At 38.8% G+C, this 18,785-nt stretch overlaps 1 protein-coding gene across 5 annotated transcripts in view; it reads left to right on the forward strand.

Annotated features, from left to right (window-relative positions):
- Positions 1-1,463: 1,463 nt before the first annotated feature.
- The window catches only part of cacna1ib (calcium voltage-gated channel subunit alpha1 Ib), a 98,732-nt gene continuing 81,410 nt past the window's right edge, over positions 1,464-18,785 (forward strand). For 2 of the 5 annotated variants that reach the window (XM_087256329.1, XM_087256331.1), the window contains exon 1: positions 1,464-1,639. The gene's annotated coding sequence lies outside the window, so the exon portion shown is untranslated. Of the gene's footprint in view, positions 1,640-8,358; positions 8,789-18,785 lie in introns of those variants that run through there. The other 3 variants (XM_087256332.1, XM_087256333.1, XM_087256330.1) reach the window with 3 other exon arrangements.

Here is an 18,785-nt window from a genome sequence, read left to right on the forward strand (position 1 = left end):
CCCCGTCTCTTAATGCCTGCTGTTTGCTTCTGGAGCATCAGTGAGTGTCTGAACCTTTATTAATGACTGTGTTGGAGTTCCTCAGTTGTGCTCTGTGTGAAAACATGGATCTATGATACTGGAGAGATTCAAAATCTGCAGAAGATGCTGGAAAACTGCAGAATCAACTTAACAAAAGGGTTTTCGTGAAGAACGGCAACATTTTAACTGTTCAACATGTAAAAGTAAAATCACAAAGTTAAATAATGGTCATAAATCATCAAGAAACCACATAGAATATTAAAACCAAGGGTTTATAAACTTTTTCACAGTGTTATTTTAATTTATTTAACCATGTTTTGCTCTTGTAAACTATATTTAAGCATAGTTTATGTAAAATGTGTTAGTCTGCAGCACTATCTAAAATATAAAGTGTGTTTAGGATGATCTCTTGTTCTTAAAACAACCCACATTAAGCCACCATAACATTTCTGCAAGACTTTTGGATGCTGCTGTACTAAAGCTGTAGATAAAAATAAAAAGGTTTCATTGCACGATTGAATTACACAATGTTTAAATTCTGATAGCTCATGATAACTCATGCAAACTCACGCTAACACTATTGCAACATTCATGCATTTATACAATTTACTTCAGGCTTATTTCCTTTATCCATCAGGGGTCGCCACAGCGGAATGAACTGACAACTATTCCAGCATATGTTTTACTTAGCGGATGCCCTTCCAGCTGCAAACCAGTACTGTGAAACACCCATACACACTCATTCTCTCACACACTCATACACTAGGGCCAGTTTAGTTGATCAGTTCCCCTATAGCGCATGTGTTTGGACTGTGAGCGAAACCGGAGCACCCGGAGGAAACCCACGCCAACACGGGGAGAACATGCAAACTCCACACAGAAACACCAACTGACCCAGCCGAGACTCAAACCAGAGACCTTCTTGTGCTAAGCACTGGGCCACCGTGTTTTATTGCAGCATTGTTATTTAATTTTAATAAATATTTGTATGAAGAAACGTTACCCTTCATTCAGCTTTTGAACTTCTATTTCACCTTAATAAGGCGGATAATCAGAATATTTGGTAATATTTCAATATTGGTTGTGCTTAAAATAGTTACGCAATGATGTGAACAATAGCATTTCGAAATATTGACTTATGCATATCAGTCTGTGTACTAATACTATCTAAACATGAGCAAAATAAAGTATATTAAAACAAATATTAATTTAAAACACAACAGCTATAAAATACTCGCTCTAGACAGAAACAAAGAGGCGTCAATACTTTTAAAAATCTAATTGTTGAGTCAACTCCATTTCTATACCTTCCTTATGCTATTTTAAACATTTCATATTTGCGTTATTGTAAAAGGTAATCTCTGTACGGTTTGTATATTTTTGTCTGTTTCGTTTAGATTACTTCAATGCTATTAAATAAACAACAGCAAACTAATGAAGTCACGTGACCGATCACGAGATTTGAGAGCTCAGGCGGGATATTTGAATTTGAAATCAGCTGGAGCTCAAACGGCCGATTGAAACTAACGGACGTCGATTAAATCTCGATCAATTGGATTAAAACTCATCAAAATCGGACAGAAAGAAGATGCGATTGATCAGAGGACAGCAGACTCCGGTAAGACGCTTTACACTCTCAGGCCTCGAATCAGTAAACAAAACAAGCTGAAAACACACACAGACAAAGCAAACACACAAAGTCTGAGGTACAATAATAAACGCTGAATTATTCCCATCAATATTTCTGCTATTCCTGCTTCTGTGTTTGCTGTTAGTTAAATGTTTTATTTATCACTTGTGACAGAAATCATAATATAGATCCTGAGCGACCAATGAAATTATAATAGGCGGAGCTTTACTGCTAACAGTATGCTAATCAGACGTGTCAGCAATGTGAAATTAATGTTTGACCGCTCTATTCTTAAAGAAATGCTTATTACCAATAGCACTATTCTGTGATGTTTACTATGGCAACTACATCAAACAATGCAAGTTTTGAATTATGAATTATTCACTTGATTGCCTTTACTTAAAAGAAGCATTTAGGTACTCATTTGCCTACACACGTTCATTCTTATTCATGTACCCGTTTAAAAGTAAAGTATTATACGCAAACTGAATGCAATATGTCACCGTGTGTTGAAATAGTAGAGTTTGTGTTTAATATGCTGCTGCACAACATCTGCGTCAAATTCCGCTTGTTTTGAGTTTGAATACTTGATTGGCTGTTGAATATTCAAAAAGTCATTAACCACTCATTTGCATATAGACTAATATACACGCATGCGCTCTTATTCATGTGCCCGTTTAAAATGAAAATATTCCACACAAACTGAAGTCAATATTTCATTTGATTGTTTATTTTAGTTTATTGATTAATATGTGTAACTTTAGTCAGAGAAAGAATTTAGAATTAGCGAAGATGCTTATTTGGCATATTTGTTTAATAATATAACAATGTTGTGAACTTAAAAAGTTGGAAGCCTTGCGATTTTATTTCTTTGTATATTTAATTGCAATAACAACACAACAATTACATTTGAACGGATAGAAATAAAGTACAAACCACTCAGATTGCTTTTGTTGTTTGTTGACAATGATGGAAATATGAATTACATTTAAAATAGTCTAACAAGGGTATATAAAGAAGGAAAGGAGAGGAAAACGAATAGAAAATTACCCAGAATATTAAACAAAGCACACAATTAAAGATTTAACTGCTTTCTTATTACTAAACCTTGAAATTGTATTTAGGTAAAGGTCCAATTCTTGTTTAAATAATCATATAAAGGGGTTTAGCATTACGATTAGTTGATTTTCGTATTTAGCTGCCCCTTTAGATACCTGTCTGTGTGTGCGTGTGTGTGTCACTAGAGGGCAGCAGATGAACATCAGACAAACTCGTACAAAAATCTTCAATATTTGTAGAATAATGGACTTCTAGGAGTTATATACTTTTAGGAGTTCACTTTAGCTGTGTGTTTACCTGAAAATATTAGCACAACTTGATATGATCATCAGCCAATCAGAATCAAGCATTCAGCAGCCTTTTTAGTACACTGTAATGGCTTAACCAGGCTAAAACTGCAGTATAATAGGTTAAGTGAAATAATGTAATTTCAAAGCAAACACAAGATAATTTTGTTTACCCCATTGGCTAATATTTTAGCTATATCTACAGGTATATTAGTTATATCCAACTCTCCTAATGTGATGCATTATTTTTGAAAACCAAACACTTTTATTTATTTGGAAATGCTTCTTTGAAGAATTTTGAGGTATTTAGACGAGAAGACAAAAACTCATTCAAGGAGTGTGGGGTGACATGGCAGCTCAGTGGTTAGGACTGTTGTTTTACAGCAAGAAGGTCACTGGTTTGAGTCTCAGCTGGGTCAGTTGGCATTCCTGTGTGGAGTTTGCATGTTCTCCTTGTGTTGTCGTGGGTTTCTTCCGGGTTTTCCGGTTTCCCCCACAGTCCAAACACATGCGCTATAGGGGAACTGATCAACTACACTGGCACTAGTGTATGAGTGTGTGTAAGAGAATGAGTGTTTATGGGTGTTTTCCAGTACTGGGTTGCAGCTGGAAGGTCATCTGCTGTGTAAAACATATGCTGGAATAGTTGGTGGTTCATTCTGCTGTGGCGACCCCTAATGCTATTGCTCTCTAATGGGCATTTTATATTGTGGAGAATTATTGATTTCTCAGCAGGCTTTTCTCATTTCCTCTGTCAGTTCATTTATTTTCATCCTGAGAAGATGAGTGTCTTTCTATTTCAGCTGATTTTGATGTAAGAAAGTGTTTATTGACAATCAGAAGCAGTGTGAAGGATAACTGTGCGTGAAGAATGGCTACACTGCAACAGTTTTTGTCTTGTTTCTAGTCCGAATATCTAAAAACTCTTAAATCAAGAAGCATTTTTAGACACACACAAAATATACAATTTTCTTGTTACAATAATCTGACAATGGGGGAAGCAAATCTTATCCTAAAACTAAAAACCAGATTATTTTTATTACCCCTTTCTCAGATTAGTGTGCTTGTTTTAAGGAGAAACTCTCTTCATTTTGACACATTATTACTTAAAACAAGTTTTGCTTGTCTAGAAAATGCTTCTTGATTTTAAGACTTTACATATTTGGACTAGAAAACAAGACAAATAAAAATTCAAGAAAAACATTTTTTGCAGTGTATTTGTGTAAATGCAATTTAAAAAAGGTACAGTGCTTTAGTGCTGCATGATATTGGAAAAATCTGATATTGCCATATTTTATTTTCCTGTGATAAATATTGCAATATCAATGAGTTTTGCAGAAATAGCCGTTTGAATAGTGCTATTGTTAGGGAGTCTAACGGTGTCCAGGTCACAATGTAAAAATATGCCTTTCTTTCTTTGTCTCGTTTCTATTCCAAACATCAAAAAATTCTAAAAACAAAGAGTAAAATATAAACAAAAAAGTAAAAATATTCTTTAGTTTTCACCATCAGAAGAAATTAGGAGTTTTTCCTTAACCAGCTAATGATCTACCAGTGGCGTAAGTGAAATAGTCTTGATTTTTCTCTGAAATGTCGATATTTGGACTAGAAGCAGGACAACAATTTTGAGCGAGAAATGTTTTTTTTTTTTCAGTATACATCATATAAGTTCCAAATAAATACAGTGATTGAATTAGGGCTGGGCTGATGAACAATATTATATTGAATCGCAATAATACGTCAATTGATCTAAGAGCCAATCACACAGCAGAAATGTGCAACTGGAATCTAAAAGTGTGTTGATATTAGAGATGTGCTGAATTTTTGTGGCTTCAGTCATTGTTGGGATACACTGCAAAAAGGCTTTTCTTACTTAGATTTGTGTCCTGTTTCTAGTCAAAATATCTAAAAATTCTTAAGAAGCATTTTTAAGACAAGCTCAACATTGTCTTGTTTTGAGAAATAATATGCCAATATCAAGTTAATTTTTTACTTAAATCAAGCAAAATGAAGCTGTTTTTCCTGATTATTCTGCGCACCCCATTGGCAGATTATTTCGCTTGTTTTAAGGAAAAACTCGCTTTATTTTAACATATTATTTCTAAAAACAAGACAATATGTTGTTCTTGTCAAGAAAATGCTTCTTGATTTAAGAATCTTTATATTTGGACTAGAAACAAGACACAAATCTAAGTAAGAAAGGAATTTTTTGCAGTGGACTCTTTTAAATCTGGAAGCATTAACAACTTTATATTGAAATATATACCGTTATCGTTCAATATGGAAAATAATTATCAGTATTGGATTTTTGCCGTATCGCCGAGCCCTAGATTAAACACATTTCTGTGGCTCCTGCTCAACAATGATTCAGACTCATTGCATATTTGTAATGTGACTATGACGGATGCTCACAGTGCGATATCCATGCTGAAGCGATATATTGTGCAGGTCTACAGTCTTGTCTTTAATTGTGAAGCTGTGAGGCTCATAGCATGTATGAAAGTGCTTTTAAAATAGCTCTTGTTTTAGCACGCTTGCACGCTTATATTTAAACACTGATGTGCTGCTGGTTCAGTCGTATTATATCTGTGTAAATGGATCAATGTCTCAGTCCTTCTGTTTTCTGCTGCCTGATCGTCCTCTGGGAAATATTTATCAACACTTTAAGATCTAAATGTGTTCATGGGTTCATACGGCTGCTGTCTGGTGCAGCAACTCCTGAAAGAGCCACACGGTGATCTGATTAAAGGAAGAGAGATTCTGTGAGGTGAAGTGAATCATTCTGCTGCTCATTCATGTTTTAGGATTCGTCCAGATCAGCTGAATATCTGATGCTTTGCTGGAGAGCAGCATGAGACGAAGCTAGAAACAGAGAGTTAGAGGAACACACACACACATACACACATGCACACACACATACACACAGAATCGGAACCAGCACCATTCTAACACACACACACATGCACACACACATGCACAAACAACTATTGTTGATTGTCACACACACATTTCTGTCTCTCTCTCACTGTGCAGTTGTGGAACACACACACACACACACACACACACACACACACACACACACACAGGTGAACTGGTGTAATTCAGAGCAATCAGCTTGTCTGCAGTCGGTCTGAAGGTCTCTGATATGATTGAACCGCAGTAATCAAGCTGTTCTGTCCGCAGTTCCAGGAGACACAATAAATCACTGTACACTGGAATCACAGCGTCATTACGGCTTACTCTGAATCATTACACCATCGATCTGCCTGTTGTGTTTGCTGTCAAAACACTTAATGAGAGCGAGAGAGAGAAATAATAATCATTCTGTCATCTAGTCATCCTCTGTAAAATAATATTTGGAGAATAGTCCATAATTTCATACACTCAAACAATCATTTCTGCTGCTTGTTCAGACTGCTTATTGAAAATGAGCTGAATGGTTTGAGTCCCGGCTGGGTCAGTTGGTGTTTCTGTGTGGAGTTTGCATGTTCTCCCCATGTTGCTGTGTGTTTCCTCCGGGTGCTCCGGTTTCCCCCACAGTCCAAACACATGCGCTATAGGGGAACTGATCAACTACACTGGCCGTAGTGTATGAGTGTGTGTGTGTGTGTGTGTGTGTGTGTGTGTGTGTGTGTGGGGGGGGGGGGGGGGGGGGGGGGGGGGGGGGGGGGGGGGGGGGGGGGGGGGGGGGGGAATGAGTGTGCGTAGGTGCTTCCCAGTACTATGGCAGTGCATCTGTGTAAAACATGTATTGGAATAGTTGCCGGTTCATTCCTCTGTGGTGACCCCTGATGAATCAAGGACTAAGCCAAATGAAAATGAATGAGCTGATTGATTGTTGGTGGTCATTTGATCATCATCAGCATTAACCCTTTAGGTTGGCCTTTGCTGAAGAGTTTCTGTCTTTAATATGGAGTTCAGTGCAGGAAGACAGCAGATTATAGTGTGTGTGCACAAATACACTAACTGTGTTTAATTCAATTCAGCTTTTTTATTTTATATTATTTTTTATTTGTATAGCACTTTTACAATGTAGATAGTTTCGAAGCAGCTTCACATAGAAGATCATGGTGAATTGAAACTGTTAGTCCAGTGTTCAGAGTTTAGGTTCAGTTTAGTTCAGTTCAGTGTGGTTTAATTTTCACTGCTGGAAGTCCAAACACTGAAGAACAAATCCATCCATGCACATCGGTTACTGTCCATCCATCGTTTACTGTGTTCTGACAGCTGAGGGGCTTATTTTGATTTTCTCAGACATATGAAGGTAAATGTGCAAAGGTCTGACACTCAAACACACACTATACTCTATATAATCGCCAGCTTTTTTTGCACAGCAACTGATGAACAACAGTAAAAAATGGCAAATTGTCCCTCTTCTCAACAAGAAAAACCAGCAACAGGGAAGAATGCAAGAAGAAAAAACCGTGATTTATAATGGAAGTCAATGGGGCAAAAACAGCACCAACATCACCAAATGGGAGTCAATCTGAACAGAGTATATTGTTGAGTTTTGTGAGAAATTTTCAAAGCATTTTCCCAAATTATGTGTCAAAATAAAATTTGTCACCTAAAAAAAAATCTTTAATTTTCTAAAACCCTGACAAAAGTTGTGGCCAAATTAAGACTCAAAATCGCATGGGCGGATTTAGGATTCTGATGGTATTATAACCTTGGAAAAAAATATCACGGATATTGGGATTTTGTGGTTATTGCTCTAAAATGTAATCTTTTTTTAATAACTGGGTAAAAAACAAAAAAAAAATTACCCTTTAAACACACAGTATATTTTATTTTGAGAAATCTTTAAAATATGTTGGAACTGTAAACGTCAGGCCAAATAATTCAAATGAATCATTGACTTCTGCTGTCTTTATTGGATTCAAAAACACAGATTTCTTTACTATTTAAATGGCATTTTGGAGATATTTTCTTCAAAATGTCTTAAAAAACATTAAAAAATGTAAATTAAATATATTAAAGTTATAGTTGAAAATTTTGGCTGTTTCAAAATATTTCCCAAATTGCTGTATACTTGAAAACAGCTATCGTCCCTACTGTAAGCAAAAATCCTGGTTGCCTTTAATTTTCAAGCTTAATCAAATTAACCTTATTAGTCAATTTTAATTATATTGTGTTAATCTGACTTAAAATAGCTTGCGTAACTTAAAGAATGAAGTTAGAACATGATTAACTTAGTTTAGTAAGTTACAATGAATTAAAATAAACGACTAATTGTTCATATAATTGTTTACTGTGTAGAGTGGATGAAACATCCCCAACAGCACACAAGGCTTAACATATATCGTTTTGTCTGATCGAATCAAAAGTTTGTCCTATACTCACGAAGGCGCATTTCCACAGTGTATACACATCTCAGCGTTTCCATCAAGCATCTCTTCATGCCATAAACCAAAAGCGCACATACAAGTATAAGCAACTGACGAGCTTCTGTCGGGTCTCCAGAACGCGCGCTCACCTGAGGCGGCGGTGTGCGCGCGCTCAGGTGATGCAAGAGACGCGCACGGGGACGCGACTGTGTTCTGCGCGCTCAGATGAAGCTCAGTGTGGAGATGGAGGAGAGAAAACATCCATGCATGCAGACTCAGAACACATTCCCGAACATCAGATGAGCCTCCATGGATTGCTCGTGTGGATTTGAGTCCCCTGCTGGATTAACTGTGGTGATTTCCACGCATTCAGACGCACCGGAGCGCGTAAAAACCGAGGATATTGAGTGAGAGAGTCGTTGAGGAGCATCTCGACACATCAAACTTTAATGACACAAATAAAGGTGAGTTCTGGAAATCAGCGCGCAAACTTTTCCATTCATCTGATGAATAGACGACGCGTTATGACAGAGCAAACAGTACTGCAATAATGCTGGGTTGTGTGGAGTAAACGCTGGGTCAGATGAGCACATACCCAACAGTTGGTTTAAAAATATCTTCTGAATTTAATAATAACATTCAATATTACCCAACATTGCTTTGTTCATATTTGGCAAGACTAGTGTAACACTAAATGTTGGGTTGAATTGTGATTTTAATGTGACAAAAAAAGAAGAAGAGATTGTTCATATTTGACCCACGATGTTATTTTAACATAGCCCAGCATATTTCAGAGTGTGATACACCAAATGTTGAATCAATTATGGTCAAAACAATCGTTGCATTAAAAAAGTGTCATTAAAAATAAATAATAAACAATTAACCCAACATTGGGTTGTCCATACTTGACTCACGATGTAGTGTTAACATAACTCAGACTTTTTTGAGTGTTTGGGTTGTTGTAACAGAATGATGGGTCAAATATAGACAACAATTTAATAAGTTTAATATAAATAGAAAATTTAACCTAATATCGGGGTTGTCCATATTTCATCGTTGGTTTGTGACAATCCTGAATGTGTATTATTATTATTATTATTATTATTATTATTAACTCTTATTAATAATTAAGAGTTAATTAGATGATGTTTCATAATGTTGCAGGTCAGAAGCTCGTCAAATGCGGCTGTGTTGTGTGTGTGTGTGGTTTGCACCTGCAGTCACCCCTGATTGATTATTGATTCCTGCTTTATTTATATCCAGACCGAGCACGCGCTTCACACTGCTGGACATTCTGATGAAATGATAGTGTTGATGTTTGTGCTGGTTTACTGTCATCATCTGGACTCAGATTTATTATTTGATTTGGTTAATAGCGCGGAGACAGGTGCGCGCGCCCGCGGCTGTCAGGGCGTCTCTGTGCACGCGCTCATAGAGAGAGAGAGAGAGACGGCGATTTTACCGATTCATCATCCGTGTGTTGTTCAGAGCTGTAACCTGCTCTGTGACACCTTCAGTCCCGATGCAATTCATCACTGACCTTTTTCATTTTACTTATTTTGTAACCATTGCTCATGCTGATGCATTTACTGGTGCCTCTTTAAAATCCAAAGTTGTATTTGGCCCTATTAAATAATGGACCTGGACATGAACTAACGAGCAGTTTTATTAACTAACAAAGATTAATATAAAATATGAAATACTGCAGCATGTATATTGCTCAGATTGTATTAGCTAATGCAATACGTTTATTTTCGATAAGTTTAGTGTAAACTCTTAAAGATCCATATATTTTATATTAATATTTAAGTTGTTTCACATCATATATGTGAGTTGTGAACAATTTAATGTAGACTTTTAAATTTGATTTTATATATATATTTATTATTTATTATTTTACAGAAGTTCTCAATTTAATATTTTAGAGGAGTATTTCGTTTTGAAAAATTTAAAGGCATAGTTCACCAAAATACCATTTACTAACTGTTTAAAGTGGTTTAAAACCTTTTGAGTTTCTTCGGTTGAACACCAAAGAAGATACTTTGAAGAATGTTGAAAACCGGTAACCATTGACTTTAATAGTAGGAAATACAAATACTGTAGAAGTCAATGGTTACCAGTTTCCCAACATTTTTGAAAGTATCTTTTTTTGTGGATAACAAGAAATAAACTCAAAAGTGTAAAACAAGTAGAGGAAGAGTGAATGATGACATGATTTGAACTTTTTGGGTAAACTATCGCTGTAATCATTAGTCAGAAACATCAGCTCAGCGTTGGGTCATATTAACCAATAATAAATAATCATGAGGACAAACCCAACATTTGGTTTGAAAACAGTCATTTACAATTTAAATATAATTTTAAAATAACCCAATTTGTCCATATTTGACCCAGAAGTGGTTTAAACAACGCAGCATTTTTAGAGTATAATATTACCAAAATGTGTGCGTGTTTCTGATCTCAGGATTTCTGATCTCAAAATTTGCTCTACATTAGAGAGAGTTTGAGCACTGATTGTGTGTGTGTGTGTGTGTGTGTGTGTGTGTGTGTGTGTGTTTTGTGTTGGTTTTGTAATGAGAAAAAGCTCTTTTTCATCGTGAGCTGGAGATTATATCCAGACTGCTGCGTCTTCTTTGATGTGCGCTTGTGTTCAGGTTACAGTGCAGTGGACCGGCTCCAGAAATGCTGCTGCGTGATGTTGGAAAAAAACTGGCAATATTGTTTTTTTTTGCTTTACATATTGCAGTATTGAGTATAATTTCACCAGATGAAGTGAACAGTACATAGACTACATAGACATAGACACAATTCAGATTGATTGGGGTGGTTTTGTCGGGAAGTATACAGTGCATTCAGAAATTATTGATAGCTCTTCACTTTTCCACATGTGTTTATGTTACACTCTTATTCCAAAATGCATTAAATTGATTGATTTGCTCAACATTCTGCACACAATCTCCCATAATAACAATGTGGAAAGAGTTTTTGAAATTGTTGCAAATTTATTAAAGATAAAAAGCTGATAAATCTCATGTACATCAGTATTCACAGCGCTTGCTTAATACTCTGTCGATGCACCTTTGGCAGTGTTTACAGCCTCGAGTCTTTCTAAATATGATGCCACAAGCTCTGCACAGCTGTATTTGGGAATGTTTCCTGTTCCTCTTTGCAGTATCAAGCTCTATCAGGTTGGATGGGAAGTGATGGTGTTCAGCCATTTTCAGATCTCTCCAGAGATGCTCAATAGGATTTAGGTCTGGGCTCTGGCTGGGCCTCTCAAGTACATTCCCCGAGTTGTTGTTGTGCAGCTGCATTGATATGTTGGCGGTGTGCTTTGGGTCATTGTCCTACTGGAAGATGAAGCGTCGCCTCAGTCTGAGGTGGAGAGCACTCTTGTGCAGGTCTTCATTCAGGATGTCTCTGTACATCGCTGCATTCATCTTTCCCTCTATCCTGACTAGTCTTCCAGTTCCTGCTGCTGAAACACATCCCCACAGCATGATGCCAACACCACCATGCTGCACTGTAGGGATGCTGTTAGCCTGCTGATGAGCGCCGCCTGCTGTTCTCCACACGTAATGCCTGGCGTTCACTCCAAACAGTTCAGTTTGAGTCTCATCAGAGCAGAGAGTTTAGTTTCTGATGCTCTGAGAGTCCTTCAGATGGTGAACTCCAGGCGGGGAGTGTCTTTCGTCTGCCCGCTCTACCATACAGACGCCTGATTGGTGGATTGCTGCACAGATGGTTGTCCTTCTGTAAGGTTCTCCTCTCTTCACAGAAGAGCGCTGGAGCTCAGACAGAGAGACCATCGGGTTATTGATCACCTCCCTGACTGAGGCTCTTCTCCCCCGATCACTCCGCTTAGATGGCCGGCCAGCTCTAGGAAGAGTCCTGCTGGTCAAACGTCTTCCACTGACGGATGATGGAGGCCGCTGTGCTCACTGGAGCTGTCAGAGCAGCAGAACTGTTTCTGTCACCTTCCCCAGCCTTGTGCCTCCAGACAATCCTGTCTCTGATGTCTACAGACAGTTCCTTTGTCTTCATGCTTGGTTTGTGCTTTGTCATGCATTGTCAACCCTGGGCCCTTATATAGACAGCTGTAGCCTTTTCAGATCATGTCCATCAGCTGAATTGAGCACAGCTGAACTCCAGTGAAGCTGCTGAAACATCTCCAGAATGATCAGTGGAGACAGAATGAACCTGAGCTCAGTTTACAGCTTCACGCCAAAGCCTGAGAATACTGATGTACACGAGATTTTACAGGTTTTTATCTTTAATAAATCTGCAACAATTTCTAAAACTCTTTCTCCACATTGTCATTATGGGGGATTGTGTGTAGAATGTTGAGGAAATCAATCAATTTAATCCATTTTGGAATAAGAGTGTAACATAAACACATGTGGGGAAAGTGAAGCGATATCAATACTTTCCAGATGTACTGTATCTGCCTAAAATATAATAAACCAATCACAAGCGTTGATGAATACAATGCTTATAATAATTAACAATGGGTCAATTAATAACAGCTTTATGGTTGTCTGAGGGTAAAGCAGTATTCAGGTGGAGAAGTTAAATAATCAGATGACAGTAACACTGTGTTGTCTTTATTGTACATTTATTCAGTAGACGGTGGTGGTCTTTGATTGGTCCAGTGGGACGGTGATCTTTGATTGGTCATCACAGGCAAATTAAGCACAAACATGCTAATTAATCAGAGCTGAGCATCTGCAGTGTGTGTGTGTGTGTGTGTGTGTGTGTGTGTGTGTGTGTCTACATCTGGATCAATACAGCTAATAACAGCTCTCTGACCTTGACCTACAGCGCACACACACACACACACACACACACACACACACACACACACACACACACACACACACACACACACACACACACACACACACACACACACACACACTCTTTCACACGTTTGAAACATACTGACAGACAGATGCACAAAATACTCTTTTTTTCTCTCTCTCTCTCTCTCTCTCACTCACTCACTCACTCACTCACTCACTCACTCACACACATACAAAGAGCACGGTACACACACACTCTCTCTTTCTCAGGCTTTCTGTGGGTTTCTCCTCGTTAAACTGCTGTGTTAATTGCACAGAGGAGGTGTTCGGGTCAGAGTGGTCGGTGTTCTCTCAGTGTGTTATAGCTCTGTTCATCTTTCAGCTCTCTCTCACACACACACACACACACACACACACACACACACACACACACACACACACACACACACAGAGAGAGAGTGAGCGGTCAGTGCAGACTCTGAGTTATGACTGCATTAATATTGGATCATTCACAGACAGAATAACTGAACACATGCAGATATTAAAAGCAGAGCAGAAACAGCAGATAATCACTGAAACAGACACATCTCAATCACTCTGTGTGTGTGTGTGTGTGTGTGTGTGTGTGTGTGTGTGTGTGTGTGTGTGTGTGTGTGTGTGAGAGTGTGAGTGTGTGAGAGTGTGGTTTTTGTGAAGAATGTGATCATGTTTTCAGCATTTACATGTATTAATAGTTGATAAATGGCAATGAGAGTACTGTAGATATGCTGTAGCAGAGACTCCTGATCAGTGTCACACTCTTGATTCTTTGATTCTGTGTGTGTGTGTGTTTGTGTGTGGGGCTCTACACATGACAGGGCTCTAAATTAACCTTTTTGCTTGGTAGCACCGGTGCTCCTAACTTAAAAAATGTAGGCGCATCAGCCAAAATTTAGTTGCACCCACCAATTATGAGCACCGTTACTACAAGTTTTATTCAAACATATTTATTGCTTTTGAAGTCAACAGTAATCAAACTAACCAAAAAAAACAAAAAAAAATATATATATGCATGCGTGAGGAAAATATGTCTCAACGAAATTGCAAGAAAATAGATTTTTATAACATAACTGAGTGACCAAAGCATACACGGAGCGCTCACCGGCCCTGCACACACTGCTGGACATGAGTCTGTTAACAGTATAACTGTGCTGTTCTCACGGGTGCTGTTTGATATTGTACTGATGTTTTTGACATGTACTGTTCCTTATTATATGTATACGTCATGTTAATAGCAATATCTGTCTTTTCATGAGTAGCGATAATAGTTTACTCAGTGTAAGCCCGTTTGCGATGGTGTGTGTGGTGTTGAATTTGACATATATCTGCCACTTGCACGGCGGACAGCATCTGGCGTTTATATGAAGGATTAAACAGAAGCTCTCGTGCTAGATGTGGCAAACAGTTACCTGAAAACTCCATCCCACAGACTTTTCATAGCGGACTTGAAGCCAATGAAAGACTTTTATCCACTCAAAAGTGTAGATGGTGGATTAACATTCAGCACATGGTCACTAGTAAGATGTGTCATTAGTTGTAACTTTAGATGCCATGGTTTCTAAAACTAAATCTGTCAGTGTTATCTTCATTCTCATCTTCAGCGCTTTACAGTTTTTCGCAGTAGTAGCTCTCTCTGTCATCCCAAGCCAGAAGGCACTGACTGAGTGATTGACAGCTGATATTTCAGTGCTAGAGCAGTGGTGGGCCAATAAGAAGAGCACGAAGGCGGGGCAAGCATTACGGACTTTGCTTTGTTTACTGCAGCAAGTTGACACGACAACTGTTTTAAACCATTCCTGAGCGCTGCGTTTCGCCTTTCAAGTGCAGACAAAGAGCTTAGAGATGCATTCTGCGTGAATGTCTCCCGAATCCGCGCATTTTGCAGTAAAAACTGGTTGCACAAAACAATTTTAAGCACTCGCACAAGTGCTCCCAAATATATTTTGAGGATGCATAAATAAAGTTTCTGGCGCATATGTGATCAAAATGGTCGCAATTTCAAGCCCTGCATGATGATGATGATGATAAGGGGCTCACTGTGTGTACAGCAGGGGTTTAATACTGTATATTGATGATGTGCACACACATACACACACACTCTCTCTCTCACACATCTGCACTCGCACATTCTCTCCTTCTGTCACACACACACAAACAGACCGATACACATGCATACACATTTGATTCATTTGATTTGGAATGACTAATACTAATTAAAGCAACACAACATCCAAATAATCGTAAGGAGCCCGTGATGTACCCAACGTCACCAATGTCCTCATATTTCACCTCCTTTTTGTAATACCTGTCATACCCATGTCATTATACAGATTTGTGTCCTGATATGTCACAAAAACACACACACACACACACACACACACACACACACACACACACACACACACACACACACACACACACACACTCTTATATGGTCATTAATGCAGCTGTCTCCTGATTCTTCTGCAGGTTAATGCTGGTCACTGATCAGCCTCTAATAGTTGTATTGTAATGATAGTAATGTGTATTTGCGTTGCCATGGAGACAGATGGAATAATGATCATGTAAGCGTCAGTAATGAACATGTTCCTCTATTAATGACGTGTGTGTGTCTGTGTCTGTGTTTGTGGTGTTTGCTGTTATTTATTCATCAGAGCAGCTTCAGTTCTGCATGTCATGAAGATCAGCAACTGTGTGTGTGTGTGTGTGTGTGTGTGTGTGTGTGTGTGCGTTTGTGTGTGTGTGTGTGTTTCTGTGTGTCTATGTGCATGTGTAATAGATGAGTGTGTGTGTGCAGTGCAGCAGCATCTGGAGGTTTGCCATTCTATTAAATGACTCAATTAAATGACTTGCAGCAAAAGTGTGTGTGTGTGTGTGTGTGTGTGTGTGTGTGTGTGTGTGTGTGTGTGAGTGTGAGTGATAATAAAAGACAACACAATGAGTTTTCCTTTTACCCAGAGGCTGAATCTCTGTTTGCACTTCCAGGAGTCTGTGTGTATTCTTTTGAGGTGTGTGTGTGTGTGTGTGTGTTTGTGTGTTCAACTAAATGGCTTTTATTCACTTATTACACACAATTCACCATTGTATGATAAAAGTAAGACTGCAGTGGAGGGGTTACTGTGTGTGTACATCTGTGTGTGTACATATGTGTGTGTGTGTGTGTGTCATGTTAAAGACTGACTGCCAGCATCATAGTAATGGCAGCACCATGAGGACTGTTTTAATGATGATGTTTTCCTCCTGATATTCAGTCGGTTCCTCCGCTGTTTGGGTTTTATTAATCATCTTTATCTGAGTGATGGTGGCACAGTGGGTAGCATGATCGCCTCACAGCAAGACTGTAGGTGGTTTGAGTCCTGGCAGGGTCAGTTGGTGAGTTGGTGTTTCTGTGTGGAGTTTGGATGTTCTCCCCGTGTTGTCGTGGGTTTCCTCCGGGTGCTCCGGTTTCCCCCACAGTCCAAACACATGCGCTATAGGGGAACTGATCAACTACACTGGCCGTAGTGTATGAGTGTGTGTGTGTGAGAGTGTGTATGGGTGTTTCCCAGTACTAGATTTCAGCTGTAAGGGCATCCACTGCGTAAAGCATATGCTGGAATAGTTGTCGGTTCATTCCGCTGTGGCGACCCCTGATTAATAAAGGGACTAATCTGAAAAGAAAATGAATGAATGATATCTGGGGTAAAATAATCTACTTTTTCCTTTAGATATAACATTTTTCTTACCCCCTCTGCAGATTATTCTGCTTGTTTTAAGGATAAACTCACTTCATTTTGGCATATTATTTATTTCTGAAAGCAGGACTATATTTTTGCTTGTCTATGAAATGCATCTTGATGTAGTATGTTTCGATATTTGCACTAGAAACATGAGGAATAGCATTATTGTGCAGTGTTGTGTGAGCCGTCAGTCTGTAATGATCTCTCTTTCTCATGTGTCTCCATCTGTTTAATCACCAGAGTTTTATTTTCTACATCTGTATACGCACATTTCAGTGTGATTAACTCCTCAGTTAACTGTAATTAGCCTGCGGTGAGGAGACTGTGCTGAAGAGGCTTTGATGACAGTGTGTCAGTGACAGTGAGGGTAAACTTCTTTAATGGGCTGTGAATCGTGTACAGTAGCCCTAGCAACACCTCAGCAACCTTGCACAGCACCTTAGCAACCACATATAACATCATTTATAAATCCATCCCTCTAGCTGTGTTCTAGTTCGCCTACTTAGACTACACTATACCTTTTAAGTATGTACTCAGTTTTGAGTGTCTAGTAGAAGAGTTCTTAAACTTTATCTCTTGTCAATAATCACATCCTCATGTCTTTTCAAATCCGTCTGTTGACCATACTAGAGATGAAGCAGCATATTCATCTGCCGTTCACCGCTCTTTCATGCAGAGAAATTGCCTAATTATGCATTCAGAAGATAAAGTTAGCATGAAATGAGCGTCATGATTGTTCTTTTTTCTGTGTCATGAAGTATTGAAGTGAAATGGTCTTGAAATGAGATAAAATTGTAGGGCGCTTAATATCCCCGCCCCGAGGGACTGATAGTCCCGCCTTAAACAACTGCTAGCCCCATCCTGAAGGACTGATGGGGGGGGGCTATCAGTCCTTACAACTGGAACGACTGGTTCGTAGGTTTCTAGGCGACCATTGACCTTTTTCTCAGAGGATGACAAGCTGACAAAACATTGCTGTCATTCTGACACGAGTTTAATTTCTGGAGAAAATGAAAAGCACTTCAGTGTTTGGGTGTTCTGTGTTTGTCTGAGATGATTACCCTACTGAACTGTGGATATTTCATACAAGCAGATGCTGATTGGTCAGTCCTTGTCATGTGACTTGCGGTGTGCTCGCAGCATTCATTCAACTGCGTGTGTCTGATAGGCGAGGCGGCGTCACGCTGCTTGTGCTCAAGTCACACATCTCTATTGGAAATAACGAACTTGCACAAACTCTAGAAAAGATGCGATATGCGAATGTCATCTGTGATCTCCAGCACTTGATCTTCTTGCTCAGACATGCTGGATTCACCTGATTTGTGTTAAATAAATGGGTTGCAGATCCATTTCTTGGCTGTTTGTGTTTTCTTTCACTGAGCATTTTCCCCTTCACAAAGAAACTTACTAAACACATCTGCTTCTTACTCCTTTTGCAGCTTGTGGGTTAAATTTGGGCACTCAAATGACCGAGATGTAACAGAGAATACGGTCTTTTTTAAAAATAAAGATCACTCAGACTCAGATAGTAATTAATGATTTTAATTACTACCTCCCTATAGGAATGATAGCTTCACCCTAAATGACTGATACTCCTCCCTATAATAACTGATAGTCCCTCCCTAAATGACTGATACTCCTCCCTATAATAACTGATAGTCCCTCCCTAAATGACTGATACTCCTCCCTAAATGATTGTTAGCTCCACCCTTAAAGATTAAAAGCCCCCTGAATGACTGATAGCCCCTCCCTAAAAGAGCAATAGCCTTATACCAAAGGACCGACAGCCCCATACCTAAATGACCAATACTTTTCCCTAAATGACCTCGATAAAGGACTGAAAGACTCTTCCTTAAAGGACTGATACACCTCCCTAAAGGACTTATAGCCCCTCCCTAAGT

Source organism: Danio rerio, chromosome 6, assembly GCF_052040795.2.
Source record: "Danio rerio strain M-AB ecotype USA chromosome 6, GRCz13ab, whole genome shotgun sequence".
Lineage (NCBI taxonomy): Eukaryota > Metazoa > Chordata > Actinopteri > Cypriniformes > Danionidae > Danio > Danio rerio.